The sequence below is a fragment of the Populus alba genome, chromosome 1 (assembly GCF_005239225.2).
Source record: "Populus alba chromosome 1, ASM523922v2, whole genome shotgun sequence".
Lineage (NCBI taxonomy): Eukaryota > Viridiplantae > Streptophyta > Magnoliopsida > Malpighiales > Salicaceae > Populus > Populus alba.
In genome coordinates, this window is record NC_133284.1 from 43,021,098 (window position 1) to 43,033,145 (window position 12,048).

Genomic DNA, 12,048 nt, shown 5'->3' on the forward strand with positions numbered 1-12,048 from the left:
CAAACGAATATCATTGAGACATTATGCAAACTTGAGATGATATTCCCTCCATTATTTTTTAACTCAATGTAGCATCTCCCTATACATCTACCGTTCAAGGCAAAAACTGGAGGGTCGGTCTAGTATAGATGGATGTATACATTCGAACGGTTAGATATTACAGTTGCAATGTAATTCATATATAAAAGTATTTTCTATGTTTTTCTTAATTGAAAATACTTGAATTGTAATTCAATGCAAGCACTTGTTTAATCTCAAGAAAAAGGTGAAGAACAAGGTGCATATTGAGGCTTTGATATGTGAGGCCTATATTGTTGAGGAGATCTCAACATTTATCTCGTACTATTTCGAACCTTATCTGAGAACAAGAATCAATCGTGTTCCACGGCATGATGATGGCGGTGAAGTGCCTTCTAGTGGGAACTTGTCAATATTCTCCAATACTGGATGACCCACACCTAAAAATGCTGTAAGAGGAAGATATTTGTCGAAAATAGAATTCAAACATGCACATAACTATGTTCTATTTAACTGTGATGAGCTTGAGACCTTTTATTCAGTAAGTTTATATATGTGTAATACTAATTAAACTTTGTCAGTAATATACTGTTAATTATATATTGTAATATCATACACTCATTACCACTTGCAGACAGCATCGACAATATTTGCTCTCCAATAACTCACAGCTGACCGAATCCCAGATCTTTCAATTACAAGATGAACAATTCGCTACGTGGTTCAGAACACATGTAAGCACTATCACAAACTCATTCTAACTGCAAAATTACTGTACGTATGCATGTCATTACGAGATTCAAGTTTATTTACTGTTTATTGATGTATATTACATATATACAAGGTTTATCAAATGGGAAGGAGTGCGCCTAAGTCATTGTCTTCACTAAGCCTCGGGCTTGAAAAAAAAGCTAAGTGCTACAACGGGTATTTTGTCAATGGATATGTTTTTCATACTAAAGAATGCAGGCAAGGAAGAAAGACATACAACTGCAGTGTTTGTGTTAAGGGATCCACTAGTAATGAGTTAGAAGCTGACTACTATGGTAGATCAGAAGAGGTCGTCGAACTGTAATATCATAGCGAGCAGAATAAAGTGTTTTTATTCAAATGTTATTAGTATTACATGACTAGTAGAGGAATTAGAGTTGATATGCACTATGGTCTGGTCGAAATCAACTCAAAAGCTAGACTCCGCAACATAAATGATGTCTATGTTTTCACAAAGCAATGTCAACAAGTTTATTACACATACACCCCTTCATTTAGAAAGGATCGATCAAAAGTTGATTGGTTATCCATTTTAAAAATGAAATCACGGCGTCGTGTCGAGGTTGTTCAGGATGAGAACGAAGACACAAGTGTGCGAGATGAAGTCTTTCAAGTTAGTGAGTTGGTTGAACCATATCGAGTTGCTTCTTCGATTGAATTGGAAGAAAATTCAAATTTTCATGTTTTCGATGATAGTCTTGTTGATGTTGACATAGAGGAGTTGAACGTTGTTTTGAGCTCTAGCGGACAAGCAAATGTCAATGAAGAAGATGATATCCATATTGAAGATTGAGATGAAGGTGATGACTATTCAATTGACGACGAAGAAGAAGAAAATTCTAACTAACTATCAAAACAAAGCCTTGTGTAAAACCCTTTTCTTCATGTAATTTACATTATAGATAATATATTTTGTAACACAAAATATATATTTATTGTTTAAGCACTATTGCTATTGTTTTGTGCGATGGACAGTTTATCATTGAAGTTTTTGCAGGAAGGTAAACAAGAAATACAAATACAACATTTCTTGTATATTGAACAATCACTGATGTTCATACCGACGGACCACTGTCTGTCGGCATCTCACAGGGAGTTTGAAAATAATTACATCAAAAATACCACAATCACTGATGTCTATACCGATGAAATCCTGTTCGTCGGTATCTCACAGAGAGTTCAAAAATAATTACAACAAAATGCCACAATCATCGACATCCATACTGACGACATCCTGTCCGTCGGCATATCACAGAGAGTTTGAAAATAATTACAAAAAAATGCCACAATTCCCGATGTCCATACCGATGGAATCCTGTCTGTCGGCATATCATAGAGAGTTCAAAAATAATTACAACAAAATGCCATAATCCCCGATGCCCATACCGACATAATTATTTCATCGGTAATTTGTCAGTGGACAAATTTTACAGACACAAATACCGATGGAATGTGCGAATTCCAAAGGGTGTGTATTGAACGCACCTTTGACCGTGTTAGATTACCGACAGACCGCGAAAAATATGGAGGGTAATTAAAAATTTCGGTGTGAAATTCAAAAATTGCCAATGTATTTTTAACCCGTTACCGACGGATTTAAGTATAATAATAATAATTTTTTATTTCCGTCGGTGAATCCGTCGGTAAAACTGTCCTATAAATTCCAGTGGCTGCCCCTTCAGTTCATTTTTTCTTTTCCTCTGTTTTTCACCTCAAAATTTTGATTTTTTTCCTCTCAATCCTTCAAGGCTTTCACCTAGAATCTCTCGCAAGATTTGTTGTGAATCTTCATCACATTAACAGGTATGTGTTTTCTTCTATTTTATTTTATTTTTAGTTATTTTTATTTTTGTTATATTTTTTTTTTGGTGTATTTTTTTGTAATGTAGATAAAGTTTTGAATTCAACACATTATTAAGGTATGTATATTTCTTTCCTAAAGTCTATAGTTTTTTTTTTAATTTATTGAATATTTTTTATTGTTGTATTGGCATAATCGTTATTAGTTAATTTGTTGAATATTTGTTGTTAATGTTGAATTTAACTTAGAATTAGTAATTGAATATGTTAGAATAATTAGTAATTTTACTCTATTATTGCATGATTTGTGTTTAATTATTTCCATTGATTTTAATTGTTAGTCTATAATTTTTTTTAATTTATTGAATATATTTTATTGTTGTATTGCCATAATTATTGATTAATTTGTTGAATTAATATTTTAATTTTGAATTTACCTAAGAATTAATAATTGAATATGTTGGAATAATTAGTAATTTTACTATATTATTGCATGATTTGTGTAGTTGTTTCCATTGATTTTAATTGTTAGTCTATAATTCTTTTTTAATTTATTCAATATATTTTATTGTTATATTTCCATAATTATTAATTAATTTGTTGAATTAATATTGTTAATGTTGAATTTACCTTAGAATTAGTAATTGAATATGTTGGAATAATTATTAATTTTACTTTATTATTACATGATTTGTGTTTAATTGTTTCCATTCATTTTGAATTTATTGTTTTGTTGTATTGGCATAATTATTGAATAATGTTTTGAATTATAATTGTTAATGTTGAATTTACCTTAGGATTAATAATTGAATATGTTGGAATAATTAGTATAGATTGAGTCAATTGGTTGTGGCATTTGTGAATATTTACAGGTTTGTGGATTTGGGTAGTATACAGTATAGGGAAGGTGCTGTCGATTTTTTTTTAACATTTGCATTTAATTATATAATTGTTTATATAAAATTGGGTAGATGTGGAGAATGAAAATCAGAGCTACTCGTTCACGTCCAATCGCAACAAGTTCGTTTAGCAGCGAGGACGATATTTCCTTAGGTGCCTCTCAAGAAGAGGCACCTACACCACCTGCGCTGTCAACCGATGCTGCCTCTTCCAGCACTGGTTCATAGTGCAAATGTAGCGTGCCTTCGCAGTGGAAGGACAACCTTTTAATGTAAGTTTGTTAAGGTTTTAGTTTTTTTTAAAAAATTAAAACATAATTTATGAAGTAATCACTATTTCATTTATTTTCAAGTTCACAAACATTGAGGCCGCCCGAGTAATATCATTGGCGTTTAAATCGTCGATGAAGATTCCATTGTTCCAATGGAGTCAGATATTAAGACATCCTGAATGGATGCCTCAAATCAATGCATGGTTTTCCAGATTTGAGGTTAATGTTAATATATAATTTTTAGCTTATTTCTAATAAATTATTAATATAATTGTAAATAAATTATTATTTTTTTTAAAAAATAAATTTTTATACACATGATCGATTCTGTTGGAACAATGAACATAACACTGTTGTGAGGAGGGTCTAGGAAAATCACGCGGCAACCAGGTAACATCGAAAACAAAACAATTTGTTTTTTAGAAAAAAATTTATGTTTCGATTGTAATTTTTTTCTTGCGTGAAGTTGGTTGCGTGATTTTTGGTACTAAGCCCAAAAAACGGCAAAAAAAAAACAGCGAGGGATAAGGGGTTCCAAGGCTGGAACGATGTTGCGGTTTGGAGGGATTTCAAACTGATATACATCCCGAAAGATATATGGCCACACCATCTTCAGCACGTGATATTTTAGCGGTTTACATGACGCTCACAGTCCGGTTCTGGCAACCGGAATTGGCCAATTCATGGCTCGGTGACAACGCACACTGGCTGCTCCGTTCCGTTTGCTGCACATGCGAAACTGATGGTAAGATTAACTTAAATGAAATATTTTGTTCAATTAATTTGTTAATAAATTGCAAAATGTTTGTTGTTAATAATTTTTTTTTCATTATAGGTATGTCTCTTGGACGTGAGCCGAGCCTGGTGGAGCTGTTTGTGGAGACGCACGTACAGAGTCAAGACCACCAAAAGAGGGCGCACTAGTTCATTGACAACCGTGCTCAACATTTTGTGGTATGTTTGTTCAACCATTTTATTTTGTAAGTTATTATTATGTTTATTGAATTGAATATGATGACTACTTTTTATTTTTTATTTTCAGGAGACCTATAATAATTGGTTGAGGGAGAGATACGGGGATCATCCAACGACCCATCCGGAATTCGATCCAGATTTGTGGATGGAGGTTGGATCGTCAGGTGGACCCAATAAAAATCGGGTTTACGAGCTCTCCAACACTACAGCTGACAACTTGCGGTTGGCCCGTAGTGCTTCAATCGTCGGGAGCTCCCAATCTAAGGAGTTCGTAGCCTTGCAGCAACACATGGCTCAACTCACCAAAAAATACGACCACCTATCAGAGGCGTATGCACAACTCAAAGAACAACAAAGAGTGGAGTCTGAACAACAAAGAGCAGCCTACGAACAGCTTTGCGAAATGGTCATAAACATGGCACAAGGTGGAACATGTGCGCCTAATCCTTTTTGGCAGTATGACCAGCAGCCTCCTCCTCCTCCTCCTCCTCCTCCACCTTTATATTAATTTTTAATAAACATTATTTACCTTTAAAATTTCATTTAATATTTTTTTGAAACACATTCATTTTGTAATGAATATTATTTAACTTTGATTTTTTTTTTGATGCTTAATATAAATTTTATTTGCATATTTGGTTTTTATTACCATTAATTTATATCATTTTATATTATGTATTCTAAATAATTTTTTTAAAAAAATAAAAAAAAATTACAAAGGGATTTACCGACAAAATTAATCTGTCGGCATTAGACAGTAGCCACCACCATCATCGACGAATTTACAGACAGATACATTCGGTCACTATTTCAAACATTCACCGATAAATTACCGACGGTAACTGTCCGTCGGTGAATTGTGATATCACCGAGGGATTAAAATTCATTGGTATATTTCAAATGGAAAAAAAAAAAATTTGGGGGCGCTTAATGAATATTATTTTACTTTGATTTTTTTTTTATGCTTAATATAAATTTTTATTTGCATATTGGTTTTTATTACCATTAATTTATATCATTTTATATTATGTATTCTAAATAATTTTTTAAAAAAAAAAAAAATTACAAAGGGATTTACCGATAAAATTAATCTATCGGCATTAGACAGTAGCCGCCACCATCATCGACGAATTTACAGACAGATACATTCGGTCACTATTTCAAACATTCACCGATAAATTACCGACGGTAACTGTCCATCGGTGAATTGTGATATCACCGAGGGATTAAAATTCATTGGTATATTTCAAATGGAAAAAAAAAAATTTGGGGGCGCAAATTTTGTCTGTAAAACTGTCGGCAAATGGTTTTTTGTTTTTTCGATCGATATAGTGATGAAATGTGGAACCATCGACGAAAGGTAAGCTGACGCACTTATTCCGTTGGTAAATAATTTACTGACATACTCTCAATCACACATTATTGGAATATTTCCATCGGTAAAACTATGAAGTCTTGTAGTGATTGTAAACACAACTAAATTAACCAATGAAGGCATATACTATAACTAGATCAGCATTTTGCCGTGATTTTAATGTGCAATCCATAGTAAAAAAAAAAAATCTAATTCTTTAGGTTGTTTTCTTTGTTTATTTTTTCTTTTTAATTAATTGTTTTTATTTGATTTATTTCGTTACTATTAATTTTTTTTCTATTTATTTATTACATTCTCATGACACGGATCCCAGATTTGACGGGCTAACTTGATTTGATAGGTTAACCTAGTTAATTCGGATTTCTTTTCTTTTTTTAATTAGTTTTTTCTTTCAATTTTTTTTAATATCGATTTAATTGAGAATTAAACTTCATAATATGTTGTGTTTACTTTTCATTAGATTATCGTGATCTCATGAGAGGATTTTACTGTACCTCTCCTCGCAAAGCACTATTAATTGAAATAGTGGTTTGCTTTGTTTTTCTTTGTTTTTTCCTTTTCAATTAATCTTTTTTATTTATTTATTCCTTAGTATTTTTTTCTCTATTTAATTATCACACTTTCATGACACAGCCTTACAACCAGACCCACATCCAAGGCTCTTGGGTCTGGTGTTGCAGTCAAACCCAAGGCTTTTGAGCCTAGCGTCGCATTCAAACACACTTAAACTTGGATCATGCAAGTTTAATATTATTATTAATATTAAAAATATTATTATTTTTATTATAATGAATATTAGTAATATAATAATTAATAAAATTTTAAAAAATATTATTAGTTATAGTCTTTTTCTTCTTCTTTTTTTCGTTGTGGATCGCATTATGCAAATCCATAGTAAAAGGTGGGTGCCTTTTAGTTATAAGTTTTTTTTTTTTTTTGGTTGTTTCTTTTAATTAATCTTTTTTCTTTTATTTAGTTAGTTAATATTAAATTTTTTTATATTTAGTTACCATACTCTTATGACCAGTATCCTAGGTTTGACAGGTTAACCTAGTTGATTCAGATTTCTTTTCTTTTTCTTAATTAGTTTTTTTCTTTCAATTTCATCTTTTAATATCGATTTGATTGAGAATTAAACTTAATGATTTGTTTTTATTTACTTTTTATTAGATTATCGTGATTTCATTAGGGGATTTTATTGTACCCCTCCTCGCAAAGCACTATTCATTGAAATAGTGTTTTGCTTTGTTTTTTTCCTTTTCAATTAACTTTTTTTTGTTTCATTTTATTCTTTAATATTAATTTTTTTTTATTTAATTATCAGACTTTTATGATACGACCTTGCAGCCAAACCTAAATCCAAGGCTCTGCGGTCTGGTGTTGTAGGCAGACTTAAGGCACTTAGGCATAACATTGTAAACAGAACCACTTAACATTAAGTCATACAAGTTTAATATTATTATTAATATTAAATATATTATTATTTTTATTATAATAAATATTGGTATATATAATAATTATAAAATTGAAAAAAATATTATTCGTTGTGTGTTTTTTTGCTTTTTTCATTATTTTTTTTCTTTATAATTTTTCTTTCTTTTTGTTTGATTTTAGTTTGTTAATATTAATTTTTTTTTATTAAGTTATCAAACTCTCATGACACGGATCTAAGGTTTAACGGGTTAACATGATTTGGTAGATTAACCGCGTTGATTCAATTTTTTTTTTCTTAAATAGTTTTTTTCATCCAATTTTATCTTTCAATATCGATTTGATTGAGAATTAAACTTCATGAATTGTTTTGTTTACTTTTCATTAGATAATCGTGATCTCATGAGGGGATTTGACTGTACCCTCATCGCAAAGTACTATTCATTGAAATAGTGTTGTGCTTTGTTTTTTTTTTTTTAGTTATTTTTTTTAATTTTTATTCTTTAATATTAAATTTTTTTCTATTTAATTATTACACTTTCATGATACGACCTTGCAGCTAAACCTATATCCAAGTCTTTTCGGTGTGGTATTGCAGCCACCCAAGGCTCTTGGGCATGGCGTTGTAGCCAGACCCGCTCAAACTTGGGTAATGTAAGTTTAATATTATAAATATTATTATTATTATTATTATTATTATTATATATTATTATTATTATTATTATTATTACAATGAATACTGCTATATAATAATTTATAAACTTGAAAAATATTATTGGTTATAGGATTCTATTTTTGCATTTTCATTGTTTTTTTTTTTTTTTAATTAATCTTTGTTTTTGTTTGATTTAGTTCGTTAATATTAAAAAAAAATTATTTAGTTATCATACTCTCATGACACGGATTTTGGGTTTGACGGGTTAACCCAGTTGATTCAGATTTTTTATCTTAATTAGTTTTTTCATCTAATTTTATCTTTTAATATCGATTTGATTGAAAATTAAATTTCATGAATTATTTTGTTTACTTTACATTAGATAATCGTGATATCATAGGGGGATTTTATTGTACCTCTCCTCACAAAGCACTATTCATTGGAATAGTGCTTTGCTTTGTTTTTTTTTCTTCGTTTTTTTCCTTTCCATTTAGGCCTCGTTTGTTTCATGGAAAATAGGTTTTTGAAAATCACTTTCCAAACTTTCTTGTATTTGTTTTTCATTAGAAAAGTTGGTTAACGGAAAACACTTTCTAGTCAAAGAAAAATTTGGCTTGGTTTTTAGAACAGTGTTTTCCATTTATTTTGGGTGGAAAACACTTTTCAAAAAATATGAAAAATTTAGAATTGTTATGTTATTTGTTGATTATATCAAATTTGATCCTCAAACTTTTGATTGCTATATATTTTGTTTTGAAACTTTTGTTTTCAATTTCATCTCTTAGAATTTAATTTTTATATCAACTTTGGTTCTCATTTTTATGATTGTTATTTACTTTTCTCTTATTATTTTATTAATTGAAATTTTTTTTATCTATCAGATTTGGTACATATTCTTTTTATTGTTATTTATTTTATTTGAGATAATTTATAAAATTAGATTGTTTTTCTATTTTATTCCCATTCAACTTTTTTAATTTGAAAGATTTGTTCCTTATTATTTTAATAAACTTAAAAAATATCAACAATTTATTTTCCAACTCATTTTCCATAACATAGCCAAACATTGAAAAATATTTTCCAACTTATTTTTCATAATACTACCAAACATAAAAAAATAATTCACTTTTCATAAATCTATTTTTCAAAGAAACCATTTTCCAAAAAGAAACTACTTTTCAGCAAACAAACAAGGGCTTAATCTCTGTTTTTTTTTCTTTTTTTTTTGAATTTCATTCTTTACTATTAAATTTTTTTTCTATTTAGTTATGATATTTTCATGACATAAACTTGCAACCAGGCTCATATCCAAGGCTCTTGGGTCTAGTATTGTAGCCACATCCACTTAAACTTAGGTTATTCAAGTTTAATATTATTATTAATATTAAAAAAAATATTTTTTTGTATTATAAATATTATTATTTTTATTATAATGAATATTGCTAATATAATAATTAATAGATTTGAAAAAATATAATTAGTTATAGGTTTGCTTTTGCTTTTTTCTTTATTTTTTTCTTTTAATTTTTTTTTAATTTAGTTAGTTAATATTATTATTTTTTTTATTTAGTTATCATATTCTCATGACATGGAACTCAAGTTTGATAGGCTAACCAGTTGATTCATATTTTGTTTTCTTTTTCTTAATTTGTTTTTTCTTCTAATTTAATATTTTAATATCTATTTGATTAAGAATTAAATTTATGATTTGTTTTGTTTACTTTTTATTAGATTATCATAATTTAATAAGGGGAGTTTACTATACCCCTCCTCGCAAAGCACTATTCATTGGAATAGTTCTTTGCTTTGTTTTTTTCTTTTCAATTAATTTTTTTTTAATTTTATTTTTTAGTATTAAATATTTTTCTATTTAGTTATCATACTTTTATGACACGACCTTATAGTCATATCCACATTCAATGCTCTTCAGTCTGGTGTTGCAGCCAGACCCAAGGCTTTTGGGCTTGGTGTTGTAAAGAGACTCATTTAAACTTGGGTGATACAAGTTTAATATTATTATTAATATTACAAATATTATTATTTGTATTATAAATATTATTATTTTTTATTATAATTAATATTGCTAATATAATAATTAATAAATTTGAAAAAATATTATTAATTTTGAAAAACAACCATATATTTGATTTGAACGGTAAAATTTAAAAACTATAAGAACTTGGGTCAGGCATATATTATTATTAATATTATAAATATTATTAGTATCATTATTATTAATATAATTATAAATAAATTTGAAAAAATAATTATTACTATTGAAAAAAAATCATAGATTTGATTTGAAAGGTAAAATTAAAAATTATTGTTGTTGTTATTGTTGTTGTCATTGTTGTTATTCTTATTGTTATTATGATTATTAGTGTTATTCTTATTCTTAATATTGTTATTATTTTTATTATTATTGAATTTGAAAATAATATTATTACTAATAAAAAACCATAAATTTGATTTGAAGGGATTTAAAAACTATAAGAACTTGAGTCAAATAAATTTAATATTATTATTATTATAAATATTATTAGTTTTATTATTATTCAAAAAAACCAGACCCTAAAAACTTGGGTTTGGCTAAGGCGCCAGACCCAAGTTTATAATCATTAGTATTATTTATATTGTTATTATTATTGTTATCATTATCATTATTTTTAATAATTTTTTAAAAAAATATTATTATTATCGAAGAAAAACCATACATTTGATTTTAAGGGATAAAAAAACTATAAAAACTTGAATCAAACAAGTTTATTATTATTGTTATTATTATTATTATTAATTTGTATTATAAATATTACTATTGGTATTACAATTAATAATATAAATATTACTCTTGAATCATACGCTACAACTAGACCTAAGGTTTTTGGGTCTAGCTTTGCAGATAAATTTAACACTCTTGAATATTAATACTTGTTTATATTTTTATGTCAAAATACATTAATATATGGTGTAGTACGAGCCACCCCCACTAGTTCCTATCTAACTTTTGGGGTTCGTTAATCCTCATGTCTACAACTTGTATAATTGGACCAAATTACTTGAATAAAGTTACTTATTATTTGAGGTCAGTTCTATTATTAGACATGCACATAATCTATATATAGATTTGAGGTCAGTTCTATTACTTAGACATGCACTATAGTACGGCAAAACTTTTAATCACCAGGCTAACTTTATAGTAGTAAAAAGTATTTAAGCTCTTACATAAGTTAATAAATAAGAGAATTTTGTTAAGAAATTAGAACTATTTAAGCTCTTACATAAGTTAATAAATAAGAGAATTTTGTTAAGAAATTAGAACTATTTAAGCTCTTACATAAGTTAATAAATAAGAGAATTTTGTTAAGAAATTAGAACTATTTAAGCTCTTACATATTTATATGTATTTATATAAATATAGATTGTACCCACCAATACTTTTGTATTAATCCATGTTAAGTAAAGCTTGAAGCCTGGGACCAAATTACATGAATGAAGTTATTTATTGCTTGAGGTCAAATCTCTTACTAGACATGCACGTAATCTATACAAATTACAACAAAGCTCTTTTCGCTAGCCCAACTTTATAGTAGTAAAATGTATTTAAATTTTTATATAAGTTCATAAATAAGACAATCGTGTTAAAATAAAATTAGAACTATGTTAGTGTGATTTAATATGTATATGTATTTATATAAATGTAGATTGGACCGACCAATACTTTTATATTCATCCATTTTAAGTAAAGCTTGAAGCCTTGGACCAAACTACATGAATGAAGTTATTTATTGCTTGAGGTCAAATCTCTTACAAGACATGCACATAATCTATACAAAATTCAACAAAACTGTTTTT